This window comes from Coffea arabica, chromosome 3e (assembly GCF_036785885.1).
Source record: "Coffea arabica cultivar ET-39 chromosome 3e, Coffea Arabica ET-39 HiFi, whole genome shotgun sequence".
In the NCBI taxonomy this organism is placed as follows: domain Eukaryota; kingdom Viridiplantae; phylum Streptophyta; class Magnoliopsida; order Gentianales; family Rubiaceae; genus Coffea; species Coffea arabica.
The window spans coordinates 18,098,353-18,118,010 of NC_092315.1; positions in this window are offsets into that span (position 1 = coordinate 18,098,353).

The window sequence follows — 19,658 nt, forward strand, 5'->3', positions numbered from 1 at the left end:
CTTGTTACACCAAGTGAAGTAAGTGATGATCCAACTTTGAAAACTTGTCTTATGGAAGTAGTAAAGCATTTATAAGTTCATGCATGCATGTGGGTAACCTTGTTTATGGTGAAAATTGGTTATGTGGACTCTATGAACTCCCACTTTGGTTGATGGACTGATTTGGTGGCTGATAATGATATTTATGTTGGTTTAGTGCTTATATTAGTGGTATAATGTTGGGTTGTTGTTAGAAATTCCAAGATGGTGCAATGGCCAAAAGTGACCATTTTGCCCCTGCCTTGTTCGAGCACTTTGGTGCCCAATTTTGAGGTTCTAATGGCTTGTTTATGTTGTTTACATGTTATATTGGTTGTGTAAAAAGTTTCATGGAAAAATAACATGATTTGGTTGGTTAAATGAGTTGATTCCCAAAGTTAGGAAATCTGGAAAATTTTCACGTATTGGCCCAGGCAGTCATCTTGTTTCGGCCATAACGCTTTACTCCGACGTCGAAATCAAGTGCCGTTTGTTGCACTGGAAACTAGACATTCCCAGATTTCCATTGGTATAAAATGCACATTCTGTTTCCACTTGAGTGAGCTACACCATTCGTTTGAAAATGGATGTCCTGTTTCGTTTATCACTGGAAGACCGGACATGAAACTATGATTTGTTGCTCAAATGTGAGTTAGTTGTGATCGGATTTTGAAAATGGTTTCTTCTGAGAAATTATAGCTTGATGAAAGCGTTTTCCAACGCCACCAACCACACTCAATTCCAAGTTGAATTGAGCGAGTTGTGGCCAAAGTTTGGGACTGACCCAATGAGAAGATTCCTTACTTTAGACAAAAATCCTTGACTAATCTTGGTTGGGACTTGTACTCGAAATTCTTGGTGTTAATCACCCACAAATCTTGATTAGGATGCCTCTTAGACATTTTCTATGAAAATGGACCATGTTTGAGGTACCCTATAGACCAAACGTTTTGAAAACGGCAAAACGGAATTCACAAGGCAAATTGCTTGGAGATTTTGAAATCTTGGTGATTTAGTTCACCAACTTCCCGTGCATATTTTTCTATGAAAATTGGTAGAGGAGTAGCCCTTGTATGGTAGTATATATGTACCAAATTTGGTGCTATTCTGAAGCCGTTTCAATGCTCAACTAAACTTCCAAAGTTCGTAAGTTGAGTTTGGAAAACCCTTGTTTAACAAGGAGATTTTTGGTAAATTTGGGTCACCATATCTTGGTGCTCAAAACTTCAATTCTCATTCCGATTATTTTGTTTTAAACTTGGATTATAACTCTAATGGAGTTCCAAATTTCAAGAGCTAGTTTGATTCGAGTGAATTTTACCGAATTTTCAAATTTGGCCAAAAACCAACTTAAAATTGCCCGATAACGCAAGTTATCATCTTCGAGCCAAAATTTGAATACCTTCCACTTAGATTCGTGGAATGGTTTCTTCTAGAAACTTTTAGCACTTTAAAAGAAGTTTCCAACGGTACCAAGTTTACCAATTTTGGACATTCCAGGAGTGAGTTATGATTTTCAAAATTTGTACCAAAAATAAAAAATTTGGTCAATTTGAAAGGAATCCGCGTGGGAAGCATTTTTCCAGAATCCGGCCAAGAATCCGGCCAGTTTCTGGCCGGATAGTCAGCCGGATTGTCCTTGGAATTTGAAAAAAAATTGAAGGTTGGCTATTGCCTCCAATCCGGCTGGATATCCGGCCGGATTGTGACGTGGCCAACCCTCCTTCGGTTTCGATCGTTCGTTTTGAGATTTTTCCACACGTACTTATTCTCATCCGATGATTTTAAGGATGATAATCCATTTTTACTCGAGTTTTATAACTCGTTTGAGTTTCGACTTTTAAAAGGAACCGATCTCGATTTTCAAAGGAATTTAGACCCGATTTTCGAGATATTTTCTAGACCGTGTTAGTGTGCAACTTTCCTCATTGTTTGGGGATTGATTGTAATAGTCTATTGTTAATTGCTCAGGCACCCAAGATGACCTTCAAGAGGATCTCACGGTGGACGTTTGAACTTCGAAGTGCCATTTCCTCTCGTTTTACTTGGTGAATGTCAAGTGTGTGTTACTTGAACTCGTATGGACTCGATACATGTTTACTTGTTATTGATACTTGAGATTTTGAAACTTGAGACGAGGGTGTACTTTATCACACTCGTTCTCGCTTGAAATGAATAACTCGTACTTGAATGCTTGCCTATCTCGATTGCTTGAATTTATCACATGGTTGAGTGACTTGAATTAGTATGCTATGGTAGCATACGTCGTTGGAGTGAATCTCCTCGATACTCATATATACATGTGGGACGCCCAAAACCTCATTGGTCATCCTCGGACTCGAGCCGGCATGGATTTGGTCGGATTCCTTGGTAAACCATAGGGAAATATGAAAGCTTGATCTGGTAAGAGATCTCACTTGGCATACTCGAGTAGTATCGCCTTCAATAAATGACAGGCGGGCCCGATACAGGGGTATGTAAGGTGAAAGGGGACATGTTAAGTGGAATTCTACGGACCGAACCTACCCGATTGACGGAGTGTCAATTCGTGGAGGTTCTTGATCATGCAAGTGGAATATAGCTCCTGAGAGCTCCAATATCCTTGAATTGTTTCTGTTTACTTTTCCAGTAAATTGTTAGTTATTGATATAACATTGGTCTACTTGTAAATTGGACTTGTTACTTGAACTACGTGCTTGCATGTGAGTTTTTGGCCTCACGAGCGTTTTGCTCACCCCGTAGATTTGTTATCCTTAACAGGATTCGAGCTTGGCATGAGACTTGAAGGAAATCTCTCTTTCGTGTACTCTTGATGGATTTTGTAATAGGGTTCTAGTTTATTGACTAGACGTTGTAGTTATTGTATGTTTTGGTACTTGGGTTGTAATATGGAAACCTGATGTAAGGTCTGGGTAATTGTTAGATATTGATAAGCTTGAACGCTTCCGCATAAATTGTATCTATATTATTGGACCGCGGTGCATAGTATTGCTTTAAGGTTGAATGGAAATCGCTCGAGTCCTGGCGAAAGCTGGGCAGGCGTCCCGCGGATACCCTCTGGTTCGCCTTAGGGAGAAGTGGGGGCGTCACATAATCAGTCTTCCTCTCACTTCGTAGATATCCCAGATCGCTTAAAACACCCAAGAAGAGATTGATTCAGTTGAGAAAATTGCATCTGAAAGTGATTAAAAACTAGTCTGATTCTGAAAATTTTTTTGCAGAAACTCTCTCTTCCCTCGTTTCTCTCTTTTGTCTTTCTTTTCCTTTCGTTTGCCTTTCTGTTTTCCTCCCTGATTCTCTCCAAATGCCCCCTTTCTTTTCTTTCTCTTCTCTTTTCCTTTCTTCCTCTCCTCCCTTGCTTGTTCCCCGAAACCCTCTTTTCTTTTTTTCCTGTTTTTCTAGTTTCTCTCCTTCCTTGCTCTCCACAGTCTACCCCTCCCTTTCTTGCTTTCCCAGATTCTCTCTCTTTCTCCCTTGTTTCCTCCATTTACCTCTCTTTTTCTCTTTCTCTTCTTCCTTTCTTTTTTCTCTTCCCTCGGAACCTCTTTTCTCTTCCTTTTTTCTTGCTTTTTTTTTCTTGCTTGCAGCTCTCTCTCTTTTTTTTCTTGCTTGTTCCAGATTTTTCCTCATCTTCCTACACCTATCTTGCCACCTAGCCTCTTGCATGTGTTGTGTAAAACGCCAAAACTACATGGCTAATGCTTACCTATCCCACTTAGCTATTATGCATGCCTTCCACCTGTCTTGTTTTTTCTTTTTATTTTTTTTATTTTTCAAAACAAATTTAGGGTAACCAAAGGTTAAATTCCTAATTGAGATTGCCTTACAAAATTTTATTTTATTTGGAAGAAATTGAATTTAAAAAAATACATTTTTGTGAGAATTTTCTTTTTTCAGAAATTTAATGCAAAAAATGTTTGTTTTGTTGATTATTTTTTAAAAGAAGATGAACTAATTCAAAAAAAATAGCTAGCTATCATTTTACGAACTAACTGAAAATAAAATAAAATTAAAATGAAAATGAAATTAAACATAATTGAAAATTTCTGGAAGTTGCGGGTCAGAGGGATTCCTCAACATTTTTCACGTTCTCTTGGGATTAGTTCACATTCAAATCATTTGCTGGGATAGAGGTAATACAACTTGGTCCTTGGTTCCTGGTAAATTCTCATTAATCCTCATTTTGCTTCAAAATTTAGTGAGTTTGTGTTGTGGTTTACTGTTTTACAGTTTGTATATCCATTGTTGTGACTGAGGTCGATGATTTCTGATGAATATGACATTATGCCCTTGTTTTTAGATCCCTTATGATAGTCGAGTCCATCAGGATTCTTAGAAAAAGACTTGTTCATGAAAATTTGCTGCAACAAGTTCGAAGTTCTTGGCTTGTTGCAGCAAGTTGACAGATTCATTTTTGGTGGCTAAAGTTCTTGTTTGGCTTGAATTTTTTTTGGGGTTTGCTTGCTGTTTGATGGTGATACCATGTATATGTTTGCCGCAATTTAAAGCAGCGATGTGTGATGTAACATCAAGCTGCAATATGGCAAGTTCGTCTGTTGCAGCCATAGTTTTTTTTTTGCATTTTGAAACTTCAGTTGCTCTAACTGAAGTCTAGGATCACGTTCAGTTGTTCTGGTTATAACATTTGTTCAGTATTTGTATAGCCTCTCTCCTTGTCTCTTACTTTGGGTTCAATGTTTGGTAATGGGGTGAGTTTGTAATGTTGAAATAATTTTCCTTGCCAAAGGTTTTTAATCAAAAATTTGAAAGAAACCTAAATTTGGTGTTTCCTTGTTCTTTCTCTTGTGTTTTGTTATGCTTTCGGATCCTACCAACTCAAGTCGTTGGGGCTTTCTTTTGTTATCTTGGTCATACATGTTTGTTTTTTTTTCCTTTCTCTTATTACTTTTGTTCTCTCCTGCCTTGCACGTTCCTGTCTCAGAAACTTTGTTGGCCAAAATTGGGTAGCTTCGTTGATGTTCTTGGTCATTATACTAGAGGGTTGGAATTATTTTCTTGTTAGAATGGCATGTTATAGTTTCCTTTTCCTTTGTTGTGCAAGAAGGCATGAATGATGAGTAACCAAGAGTTACAGAAAGAATTGCATATGGAATGTTGCCAAAGAAAGAAAGCTTCTTCGAAGCTTGCATGAAAAAGTTTCAAAAATTGCATTTTAGGCCTTCAAGTTTTAAGTAATGTTACTATGGCCCAAGAATATGGAAAACTCAATCAATTTTACCCTTTTGAAATTCAGTCAATTTTTTATGTTTTAACCATGTTTCAGACAAAGTTATTTTCTGGTTTTTAGGAGATAATTAGAGCTTAATTAGTCTTGTGGGCTTTATTTTGCTTTGATTTCACCCCTAATATTTGTAATAATAATAATTTGATCCCTAAAACTTTTATAATTATTTCAATTAGGTCCTTGTGTGTTTTAAATTCTTGAATATAGGTTGTTTACTTTCATTTAAATGCTTTAATTGTTCAATCTCATGATTATTTCCATTTCTTTACATATTATTGCTTTTATTTATTAATTAAATTGGTACATTGACTATTTTGTTAATTTTTAGAGTTAAATAGGGCAAATCCATCCTCAAAATAGCTGCTACTTCAAGGAAGGTATTTTCTTGTGTTATTTTAAATACCATTATGTGCTCCTATGTGATTTTATGTGTGTAATTACATGTTTTTTGAATATTTTTTATTTTATTTTATTTTATTTATTTATTCACTTTATTTGTCTAATTTTGTGTGTTTATTTTCATTTAATTTTGATTATTTGAGAAGCATTTAAATGCCAAATTGTAATAGATAGGGGGGTTCAAGACATGTATTTAGCTAGTTATGTACTAGATAGCATTTAATTCTTGTTAAAAATGTATTTAGTTAGACAAGTGTAATAGTTAGGTTATTATTTTATTCTTTCCCCCTTAGATTGTAGTTAGGGCTCCCAAATGTAATAGTTAGGTCCCTATTTACTTTTATTTGCTTGTGTGCTTGCATGCTTGTGTGTTTACGTGTTTAATTGTTTTCTTAGGGTTTTTGTATTTAGATATCATGCTTACGTGCTATGTGCTCTATGTGATTTATGTGTTTTCTTGCTTGTACTATGTTTATATGATTTATTTAATTATAATAAATGCATGACATCACCATACTAGTCCAACGCTAGTTGTGGCCCTTTTTTTCGATTTCTCACTTGTCCAACGCTAGTGAAAACTTATAGACATCGGCTAGTCCAACGCTAGATCCTTAGGGACCGTCCATGCGCTAGCTCATGCTTACATGACAATCACTACATTTCATGCATATCTTCTACTTTTTAGGATTTTATTCTTTCGCATGATATTTTCCCTATATGTATATCCCTTATCCCTGTGTGCGAAACATGACATGTAGACTTGCATTCCATTTAAAGAAAATTAGAACTAAGTTAGATCATTTGCTTGATTAGTTAGGAAAATTATCCTTTAAATATGGGATATTGACAAGTATGACTTTTTAACCTTAGCACGCTCGTATTCCCTCTATAAACGGAAAAATTGAGTCACGAATTTTAACTCCATACCCGTTATGTTACATTCCTCTTTTTAAGTCATGTATATTTATTGTCGCGCCCCACTTTTTGAATGAATGTGAAATGTGTGCGAAGTGTGGTGTGTTGTGGTGTGGTGTGTGGTGTGCAATGTGAAAAGTAAAAGGCCATGGGACTTATAATGCGACGATTTGGCCAAGTGAAGTTCAAAAGGGTTTTTTGTATCAAAAATGGAGTCGCCACTTGGTATAGAGTTAGGGTGTACCAAGTCACCCAAAAATGATTTTTGTTTTTGAATAAAAAGTAAATAAACCCTTTTTGAGAACTTTTGGGTCTGCGTAACCAAAAGAGGGATCGGGGGTCACATTTGACGAAGGGGAAGGCAAGGATAAAAATCCAAGGCACCCCTTCGACCTAGCCAAGGCTAGTTGCGTGACTTAAACCAATTTTTCCCTAATTTTCTACCCAAGGTATGTATCGCGTGTTGGATATGTCTATATGAATGCAAAACCCTAGACCTAGGGGTATGGGGGGAAATTTCTCTTCAAAGGTTGAGTGGTGCCAATCACATTAGTTGTGAAGCCCAATAATGATCCTTTTGGAGAGGTCACACCTAAACCTAAATGACGTAAAAAATGAGTGGAATGCATGCCATGTGAAAGTGTGAGTTTGTGTGAAGTGAGAAAAATGATAAAAGTAATAAGATAAGAGTGAAGGTGTGCAAATGTAGATGAAAGTACTCGTGTGCGAGTGAAGATAAAAATGCTCGTGTGCAAGTGAAGATAAAAGGGTTCGTGTGCAAGTGAAGACAAGAAAAGTGTTCGTGTGCAAGTGAAGGTGATAAAAAGGTGCATGTGTGCAAATGGGACAAAAGTGAAAGTGTAATGATAGAGTGGATTGAGAATGCATGAGCTTAGGGAATTTATGCATATTGGGTACGGGGAGACCTAAATCGTGACTCAATTTGCCCTTTGATAGAGGGAATACAAGCGTGCTAAGGCTTAGAAAAAGCCACACTCGTCTATATCCCATATTTAAGGGGACTCTTCAGGCAAATGTACCCTAACTAGCATGAGATGCAAAGAATCCTAAAATGAGGGAAAAGGGGCTCGAGGAGCATGCCAAATGATAAAACTAAGAAAAATGCATGACATGTAGTGAACATGCAAATATGCACTAACAAAAAGGGATGGCCTAATGAGCCACAACTAGCATTGGACTAGTGTGGTGACGTACATTCATCCATTCCATTCATTCATGGTTATGAAAGCAAGTAGACATGCCAAAACGCTCGTAAACACGTAGCACGTAGCACTTAGCATGCTCGACTAGATGCAAGAGCCTACTAAAGCAATTAAACATGTAGCAACAAAAACAAGCAACCAAGGGGAAGGGGAAATGGACCAGATGCTCTACGAGCCCTATCTATTACAAGCCAAGAGGTGTACACATACCCCATAAAGGCATAAAGGGAAAGGGTGAATGGACCAGATGCTCTCCGAGCCCCTATCTATTACAAGCCAAGAGGTGTACACATACCCCATGAAAGCATAAAGGGGAAGGGGAAATGGACCAGATGCTCTCCGAGCCCTATCTATTACAAGCCAAGAGGTGTACACATACCCCATAAAACTTAAATAAAAGTAAAAACAAGCAAATGCAGGCAAGGAGGTAAGGAAAGCGGAGTAGGCAGGCATATTCACATAACACGTAGGAGCACATAGGGTCAAATGAAGTGCGAGTGAGGGATAGAGTGTACCTCCCTTGAAATTGGGGCCCAATGAAATGAAATCACTTATTTATCCTCCAAAATAAAAGAAATGGTCAAGGTACCAATTTATTTGGAAAAATTAAAGAAAATAGGCAAACACAAGCTCACTTGGTCATAATGCCCCTAAAGTCGTGACTTAAGCGCAATTGAAACAAAGCATGGTAGTTAATTGAAACAAAACAAGCCATGAAGTTGTAGAGTTAAAACTTCCAAGGACCAGATTGAGGAAATTATTCAATTGGTTGGGTCCTAGTGAAATAAAAGGGAACTCGGGGGGTCAAAGTGCAAATTCAGAAATTTATTTCATGCATGCAACGTGAACTAAAAGCCTTCATTACTTCTGCAATTCTGGTTTCCTTTCCTACATGATGTGCCGTGCTCCATTTGTCAACGAAATGCATCACCAAAACAACTTTGAACCGAAATGAACCTCAAGATGCAACTCTAATCATTACCAAACTATATGCCACACTTTTAATGCAGCAGAGCTGAGTTGATGACTGTCAAAGATCAAGAAAAACAGCAAAAAAGAATGCCGCCAGAATTTCTGCAAAGCTAGGAAGCTTGCTGCAATTTACGTTTCCAAATGCAGCTTTGCAACATTCCATTTCCAACCGAGAACAGCAGGCATCAACAAACATCAAGCTATCATAAAATCCAAGCCTCCCAACTCAAACACTAGCTCTTAACCCATGTAGTTAAACAAAAATGACTGGATAGAAATGCAGCAAAAGATAGGATGGCACTAGCAGCAATTTTCCAGCCACGGCTTTCTTACCATTTTTCATCATGCAGACCAGGTTTTTGATTCAAATGCACAGCTTTGATTTCAAAATCACAATCTTAAACTGAGTAACAAAACTACATGATGATTACAATCCAAATGACCAGAAAAGATCATACAAAAATTCTGAGAGAGAAAACAAAACTGGTTCGACAAAGATGGTTGCAAATTTCAGCAAAGCATTCGAACATGATTCAGACACTTCAGCCCCCAAACATGCATACCCAACACCAAATCATTCCATTCCTTCCCCCAACACTAGATTAGGACAACAACTGAAATGTAAAGACTCAACTAACAACTAAAGAGAAGGCAACACGGCAGAGAAATGGAAAAGAAATTCAGCAACCTTTCTTGCTGCGTTTTAGCAAGAGCGACTTTAAAATAATCTTGGCAACCTCAGCAACATCATACCATGAATTTCCAACAAACTTTCAGATTCAAGATACATCAGAAATGATACATATTCATGTTAAAATCCGACCCAAGCAAACCAGAAACAATCGCAAACATTTCTGCATTTCCTAGTTGGATCATTGCCGCGGCTTTATCATTTTAGCTAGGATGCCTAACTTGAATGTTTTACTACTGAAAATTAACATCCAACTACACAAATAACAAGGTGATCAAGCTACTGCAATTTCATCATCCGAAAGCAAGAGAAAGGCTGCGGCAAATGAGCCGACAACCTTCATTGCAGCAGACTCCCTTTCGTGCGCAAAAACAGTCAAACCTCATTTAAATTTAGCCAGCAAAAAAAATCCTCAAGCTATCTTCAAACTTTGCAAACGTAAGAAATTGAAATTTCAGCATGAGCATCCGAATAGGAAACACATACAAACTGGAAACTTTAACAACCATCCGACATGACTTCAAACGCAGAATCGAACGAATCAGCCAAGGAAATGTTATTTTTCTTTTCAAAGTTAACGTCTTTACCACTAAACTACAACTTGAGGATGAAATTAACAACAACAAACAGATTTGGAAACCTATCGAACTTGTCATGCAAAAATAATCAACAAAAGGCATCAACTTTAAGCTATGAAGATAAAGAAAAGGGTTACCGCAAAGCTTTCACCGTAGATTCTGTTTCGGCAAAGGTTGGCAGCGGGTATGGAAAAAAAAACTCCAGCAGCTCCTCTCCTTCTTTTTGGCTTGACCCGAAGCTCTCCTCACTTCCCTCTTTCAGTTTTTCTTTTAGCCTGTCGATGCTCTCCCAAAACCTCCTGTTTTTTCTTCTTTTCCAGATTTCCCCCTGTCACCCTTAGCTCTTGCTTCCACCGCCAGTTTCCCTAGCCTTAGTTTCTTTGCTGCCTTTTTCCCGTAGCTCTCAAAGCTGTTTTTCTTTCCCTCCGCCGCTAGGGAACTCTCCTACCCCTTTTGCTCAACTCAGCCGCTCACCTCTGCTGCAACTCTCTTGCTATTTCTCCTCTCGGGTTCTCTCATACCCTAGTTCACCTCCAATCTTTCCTCGCTGTTCTCCCTCTGATTTTTCCTTCAGCCCGCTGTGTTATCCTTTCTTTTCCTTTTGCTCTCTTTCTATCTCTCGTTGGTTCTCCTCTTGCGGCTGTCTTGCCTTTTTCTATTTATACCAGGAACCCCCCTCCTAAAACCCTTAGCACTCTTCTATATTTACAGCCCAAGGGGCCGCCCGAAGTCCTCCCTTGCAAGCTGCAAAAACGCAGCTTGCAAGTCGCGTTTCTCTTCTTTTTTTTTTTTCTTTTTTCTTTCTTTAACATTCAACTTAATAAATACAGAAATGATAAAATATAAATAATAATAATAATAACAAATTGCCAAAAACCAGGTAATAATAATAATAATAATAATGAAAATAATTTAAAAACTAAACAACTAAAAACAACAAAAATGGCCATTTTTCCATCTTTTTTGTTTCATTTTTCATTTTTCATATTTTTCATTTTTTCTTTCAAGAAAGCATTGAATTTAAATTGCAAACGACTAAATCAATTTTTTTCTTTTTCCTTTTTTTCTTTTTTTTCCTCTTTTTCAACAAATTCTATGATAAAACTTAAAAATAAAAATAAAACTAGAAACTAAAAACTAAAAATGAACACAACAAATAAAAACTAAAAATGAAATTTCACCAAAAATTTGGTGTCTACATTTATAGATTATAATTTTTCTATTTTTTCAAGTCTCATTGTTGCATATTCGTGACCTCTTCAAAGAATCACTTTTGGGTATCGCAATTAATGCGATTTGCACCAATTAAAATTTGAAAAGACGTATTGACCCTTCCGATAACCATTAGGTCTAGGTTTACATTCATATAATAACATCCAAGTGTGATAAGTTTTTTAGGTTAAATTAAGAAAATTTTCTGACTAAATCACCCAACTAGCCTTGGCTAGGTTGAAAGGGTGCTTTGAATTTTATTCTTTCATTCCCTTTCTTCAACCGTGACTTCTGAACACTTTTCTCTTATTTTTAAAGATTTAGAATAGTTTAAAAAGAATTTTCTCTACTTTTTATTTTAAAATTCATTTTAGGTGATTTGGTACACCTTAACTCAATACCAAGTGGCGACTCCTATTTTTTTATTAAAAACCCTTTTAAACTATTATTTTGGGTCAAAATCGTCGCATTTTAAGTTCTATTTTAGGCCCTTTTTCTTTATTTACTCTCTACAAATCAAAAACTCATTTTTACTCAAAATTAATCAAAAATTCATTTTATAAACCCATAATTTTATTTTCCAAAAAATGGGGCGCGACACAGTCTGAAATATTGCTTTATGCGAGTCAGATAAATACCTAAAATCAACATAACCAAGCAATTTAGGTTTGAATTTATTTGAATAAAATAAACCTAAATCAATTGTTCCTTGGAGATAGCGAAAAATATGTTTAATACCCATCCAATGTCGTCTTATAGGCAAGGAACTAAATCTTACTAATAAATTCACTACAAATGATATATCAAGTCTTATACAATTAGCAAGATATATTAGTGCACAAATCTCACTGAAATATGGTACTTCATTACCAAGTATCTCTTTATCTTCCTCTCACGGTCTAAAAGGATCTTTATTAGGATCTAGTGATCTGACAACTATTGGAACACTTTATGTATGTTCCGTATATATATAAAATCGCTTTAATACCTTTTGGTTATAAGCAACTTGGTGGACAAAAATTTCACATTTCAAATGCTCAATTTGTAAACCAAGACATAATTTTGTCTAACCAAAATTTTTTATCTCAAATTCTTTTTTCAAATATTCAACAATATTTTGAATCTCTTCAAGAGTTTCAATCAGATTTAGATCATCAACATATACAATAATTATCACAAAATGTGACCCATTTTTCTTGATAAATACATGGACATATTGGGTCATTGGTATAATCTTGTTTAGTTAAGCATTCACTGAGACGGTTAAACCACATACGTCTAGATTGTTTGAACCCATACAAAAATCTTTGTAATTTAATAGAATAAATATCTTTATAATTTGATTTAACATGTTTCAGGCATGTTGAATCTTTCGGCGATTCTCATATAAATATCATTTTCAAGATTTTCATATAAATATGCAATAACGACGTCCATTAGACACATATCTAGTTTTTATACACTACAAAATTCACAAAATATCTAAATGTGATAGCATCCACTACAGGTAAATACGTTTCATCATAATCAAATCTAGACCTTTCTGAAAATTTTTGGACTACAAGTCTTGCTTTATATCTCACAATTTTATTTTTTTCATTTTTTCTCACAAAAATCCATTTATATCCTACTAACTTTATACCTTCAAATGTTTGGACTGCAGGTCCAAAAATTTTTCTTTTAGCCAGTGAATCCAATTCAAATTGGACCGCATCTTTCCATTTTGGCCAATCATTTTTACGGTGATATTCATCAATCGATTTAGACTCATGATTCTTATTCTCTATCATAATATGAAGTGCTACATTATATACAAAAATACTATCAACAATTATTTCTCTTCGTTTCCACCTTTTTCCTTTGGTGAAAAAATTTATTGAATTTTCTATAATTTATTCTCTTTAGGAGCTGGCTCTTCAGGAGCGACCTTTTAAAGAAGTTGAATCTTGTTACTAATTATTGATTCATCTAATCCTCTTTTCTTTTGAGAATTTTATCTTTGGAACCAAGAGATCTCCTATGTTTTAGGTGTGTTTTAGACTCATTAGTACTTTTAATTTGTCCTTCAGGGACATTAATTTAATCGAAACATTTTTAGTAGGAATATGAGATTTAGTAACTCTTTTGGAGTTATTAAATGCATCAAGTAATTGATTTGTAATTTTTTTGCAAACGTATAATTCTTTAAACTTCTAATTCACATTCTTTGGTACAGGGATCAAGGAAATTCAATGATATTTTCTAAGTGATTTTTTTTCGATTGATCTTTACCTACCTCTGATGTCGGAAAATGTGGTTCATCAAAATGATAATCTACAAATCTTGCAGTAAACAAATCACCTATTATTGGTTTAATATACTTAATTATTGAAGGTGATTCATACCGGACATATATTTCCAACCTTCGTTGGGGGTCCAATTTATGACGTTGGGGTAGTGCAATTGGAACATAAACCGCACAATCGAATATTCGTAAATAAGAAATATTGGGTTCATAATCAAAAACTAATTGTAGGGGAGAATAAGTATGATAATTTGTCGGCCTAATTCTCACAAGTATTGCCGCATGTAATATAGCATGTCTCCAAGCGGATAAAGAAAGCTCAAACCTCATCAATAATGGTTTAACAATTAATTATAACCGTTTAATAAATAATTCGGTTAGACCATTGTGTATGAATATAAGCTACAGGATGTTCAATAGTTATTCCAATGGACATGCAATAATCGTCAAAAGCATGTGACGAATATTCACCAACATTATTTAGATAAATTCTCTTTATTGGATAATCTGAAAATTATACTCGCAACTTAATTATTTGAGTAAGCTATCTTGCAAACGCCAGGTTGCGAGTAGATAATAAACATACATGTGATCATCTAGTTGATGAATTAATTAGCACCATAAAATATCGAAAAGGTCCACATGATGGATCTACATGTCTACCTATATCACCATTAATTTGTTCTAGAAATATGGGAGATTCAATTCCAACTTTAACTGATGATGGTTTAATAATTAATTTTCCTTAGAAGCAAGCAACATAGAAGAATTCATTTACTTTTAATACCTTTTGATTTTTTAATGATTGGTTATGTAAATTCTAGATTATTCGTCTCATCATTATAGATTCAAAATGTCCGAGACGATCATGCCAAATCATAAAATTATTGGGATGAGTAGACTTCTAGTCTACTAGATGATGAATTTTAACTGCACTAATTTGTACATAATATAAGTCAGAAGAAAGTGAAGGCAATTTTTTTAATACGCATTTCTGCCCAGAAATAATACTTGTGATTAATAAAATTTTATTATTTGTCTCATTCATTATCTCGATACGATATCCATTTTCGCAAATATTTTTAAAACTCAATAAATTTCTCCGAAATTTGAGAGAGAGTAGTTCATTATTTACGACAATTTTGAGTCCCATTAGGGAGAAATAGAGTGGCTATTCCAGAGTTTACAATCAATTTTGCACTACCACTAATGGTATTAACATTTGTCTCTTCCATTTTCAAATAAGAGAAATATTTTTTTATTTTTCAATATATTGTGCATAGTAGCACTATCAATGAGACAAATATCATCATCACCATTATTTAATCCCAAATATTTGACATCCATTTCTTCTTCAGGAAAAAAGTTTCAAACAAAAATAAATGTTACTAAAAGATGCAAAAAATAGATATTGAATAAAAAAATTACATAAAAGATACAAAATATCATAAAATATCTAAACAAGTATAGGGTATTTGTTACATAATCATTTGACAACTTCAAGATGTTCAAAGAAATCAGCTACGTCAAGATGTGTCATATAAGTATCATCATAATCATTCTTTTAATCAATGAAATTTGTCTCGACACTTTTTTCTTTCTTTTTCAATGATGCTTGATAGAGGTCAACAAAATGATCAACTGTACGACAGGTACATGACCAATGACCTTCCATATCACACCGATAGCATTTTTCTTCATAAACTTTCTTTTTTTTTTCATTTTTCTGATCATTGTTATTATCCCACTTTTGGGGGATATTTTGTTATTTGCCACGGTTATAATTTTCATGAGACAAAAATCTACTACGATCGCGTCCACGGCCTCCTCCATGACCACCTCTACGGCCATGTCCATGACCTTGATCAGAATTTTGAAATTGAGTCACATTCGCTTCAAGGAATGGACTAGCAACAGTTGGTCGAAACTCATGATTTTTCAATAATAATTCATTATTTTGTTAAACTAAAAGAAGACATGCAATAAGTTTAGAATATTTTTTAAATCTCTTTTTTCGATATTGCTACTGTAGGAGCATGCTAGAAACATAAAAAATAGAAAATATTTTCTCTCAACACATCTTCATTTGTAACTTTTTCACCACATAATGTTAATTGAGAAGTAATTCTGAACATAGTTAAATTATATTTGATGACAGATTTAAAATGTTGTAACTGTAAGTGAAACCAATCACATTCGGCTTTTGGGAGAACGACCAACTTTAGGTGGTCGAATCTTTCTTTCAAATCTTTCCAAAGGACAAGAGGATCTTTGACAGTAAAATATTCTATTTTTAATCCTTTATCTAAATAATGATGAAGGAAATCATAGCCTTGGTTTGAGGTTTCATTCTTTTCAACAATAATATTACCAAGACCTATTATCTCAAAATGAGTTTCAACATCCAATATCCATGATAAATAATTTTTTTCTTTCAGAAATATCAAGAGGTACGAACTCTTGTTTTGTAAGGTTAACCATAAGAAATTGAAATAGATTTGTAGGTTAGAAATTTACCTCAATATGTATTCAAGAGTTGCTCAAGGAAATGCCCAATAGTTGATTCGACACTGGCAGAATCTCGACAGAGTCTTGTGTTTCACTTTTACTCAGAAGTAGAGTCTCGTGCTAATAACATGTAAAACTAATAAAATAAACTAATATAATAGGGATTGAAATATTAGAGAAAGAAATAAAGAGAATAGAGAATAATTTTCTTATTATTTCAACTGATCAAAGTTATCTTCGGTGGTACGAGGGTACCTCTATATATAGGTATTACAAAATCAAAGGTACATGAATCCTATTAAACACCCATTCATGCATTTAGTACTTCAAGTACATGAATAGCCCTATGAAATGAAACGGTTCATCCAATACATGAATAAATCTATGAACTAAAACGATTCATCCAATTTAATTCCTTTATTTAATGTACCAATGAATCATAAATTAATCTTCTTGGGAATACAAATGAACATCTACACCTTTAGTTGTTTTATAACATATTGAAATTTTTTCCAAATTGATTATCGGAAGTGTCAGCAATAAGTGAATACTATTCATGCGATAAAACACACATTCAATTTCTACTAAATTACTGTTGTATCCTTATTCACTTAATACTATTGTTCCTAATTTGAATACAAGCAAATCCAGGGAAAAAAAAGAGTTGCTCTTTTAGATAAAATGAAATAGGGAGTCAAAAAATTTCTCTTTTAACTCCCACCACATTACCAAATCCCTCAATCCTTAAATATGAATTCAAAAAAATCTTACACCTAATTCTCCAAACTCCAAAGCTGTGAAATCTGGATTAGTTTGTGGTTGAGAGATGAAGTGGGGTAGATGCACTTACAATGCGACTGAATGTGAAGGTATCGGGCCTTGGAACAAAATGTTTGGATTGATGTTTTTCCAAAAAATTTTATTTTTTCCGTGATCACATTTTTTAATCACCATTTTACTTTATATACATCAAATTGTTACAATAATTTTTCTATAAAAAAAACCAAAAAATAGCAATCCAAACTGGAGTAAAAATTGTGATATAATACACAAAGCTATTGTGGTAATACAGAGGACTTGAAAAAAGAAGTGACGAACGCAGGGTATACATATACTCCCTCTGTCCCATATATTTGGTTGTATTTGGGGATATGTGCTTTTTATGCATAGTATACTTCACCAAAAAAAAATTCTTTTGTTTCACTTTTGCCCTTATGCATAGTACACTCCACTTTTGCCCATCATCACTACTCTTATCTTATACAAACACTTCTTCCAGAGACATTGATGTGACAAGTGACAAGTCTTCAGATCACAAGCTTTACAACTCTTCAGATCACAAGCTACAAACTTTCTTCCAGCAAGAAATTTTCATCATCTTTTACTACTCCACGTCCTAAATTTCTTCCATCTTTTGCTAATAAATCCTTAAAATTTTGCTCTACCTAACTTTCGACAACAAGTTGACGCTAATGCTCAAGGAAGAGATGAAAACTCTATGGGATTCAAGTCTTCAATAAAGGTTCGTCTAATTTACACTGCCTATATTTGGATTATCCATCTAATCAAAACATATCAAGATTGAGTTTTTTTTTATTCTCTTGTTATGATATGTTTTTTATTCTTTCTTTTTTTGGGTTCATGTCAAGAAGGCGTTAATTCTTGTCTTGCTTAATTATAATTTTGGGCTTTTTTGTTTTTAAGATTTACCAACAAATTGGTCTAAAACTTTTGCAAGTTGGCGGATTTCTAAAAATTGAATTGCCTATTTTAAAAATTTGTTAGCTAAGGACTACGACTACTCACTCCTAGTTCTACTCTGTATATAAATATGAGCATTATGCTCTGTTTCGTTGGTGACTTTTTAACAAAACATGGATATGCTTGATGACATTGAAACTTCCTGCAATCGTATAAAGAGATTAACTAATGAAGAAAAGCAATCCATTTTTGAAACTCTCTTGCAGTATAGTGATGGTGGAAAATTGAGAAGAGGGACAATTAAGAATGTTGCAGACTTATTCCAGATAAATGTCATAACTATTAGCAGGATTTGGGAACGAGCGGCAATCTCTTTTGCAAATGGAGGAGTAGTTGATGTAACTCGAAGATTTTCAAAAAGACCTGGACGGAAACTAGTGAAAATAGATTTCACCTCCGTTATGACAATTGCTCTTCGCCCCCGAACAAACATTCGTTCTCTCTCTAGTGAAATGAAAGTGGCCAAGTCAACTCTTCATCGATGAATTAAAGAATGTGGTATTAGGCCGCATTCAAATGCATTGAAACCACAGTTGACGGATGAAAATAAGCAAGTAAGACTTTGATTTTGCTTGTCAATGCTTGAATCTGAAAGTCTCAATGCTAAACCAGTTTTTAGGAGTATGTTTAATGTTGTTCATTTTGATGAAAAGGTTTTATATGACTAAAGAAACCGAAAGGTACTATCTTCATCCTGAGGAAAAGCAACCTCTTTGAACATGTAAGAGCAAAAAATTCATTGCGAAGGTTATGTTTCTAGCTACTGTAGCTCGACCTCGGTTTGATTGCTCTTACTACCAAGAATTTGATGGCAAAATTGGTATTTTTCCTTTTGTACTAAAAGAGCCGGCAAAAAGGAATAATAAAAATCGGATTGCTGGTACATTAGAAACGAAGCCAATATTGTCAGTGACTAAAGAGGTGTATAGAAGATGCCTAATTGGAAAGGTTTTGCCTGCAATATGCAGTAAATGGCCACGTGAGAATGGTACTGAAATTTTTATCCAACAAGATAATGCCAAGCCACATATTAATCCCATGGATTCTAAATTTGTTGAGACTGCTTCAATGGATGGATTTGATATTCACTTGGTATTTTAGCCTCCTAATAGCCCGGACATGAATGTTTTTGATTTAGGATATTTTAGGGCCATACAATCAATTCAACATCAAGAAGCGCCCAAAACAATTGATGAGCTAATCCTTGCTGTTGAAAAATCATTTGATCAACTATCAACTGAAAGCCTCAACAATGTTTTCTTAACACTGCAATCATGTATGGTAGAGGTGATGAAGAACTTAGGGAGAAACAATTACAAAGTGCCGCACATTGGAAAGCATCGTTTAATGAAAGATGGTTCTCTTCCTCTGCAAATTGACTGTGAAAAAGAACTTGTTAACCAAGTTCAAAGTTGTATACAAGCATGAAGTTGGTTTCATTGGACAGGTTCACTTATATGCAAAACTAGTTTGTGCTTTACAATTTATGGTCCCTACTTCTTTGTTTATGGTTGTTTACACCAACTTTTGTTTTTTTTCTTCTTTATATAGGTACTGAAGTATACTAATCAGGTTTTTACAAGTAAATGGTAGTACAAGTGGTTGGATTTTGCATCTTATATTTATGGTAATTTACACTTACCCATATTCTTTATCTTCTTATTTATTGGTACTCAACAGTACAAGTGCTTGGATTTTGCAAAATGTAAAAATGGACTCAATCTTTCTTTTGATCAGTTATTCTTGTTTACTTAATGTGTATCTATGGACTATTGATATAGCAATTCATAAAGATGCGTATCTATGGAAATTGGTAAGTTATTCTTGTTTACTTAATGTGTATCTATGGTTG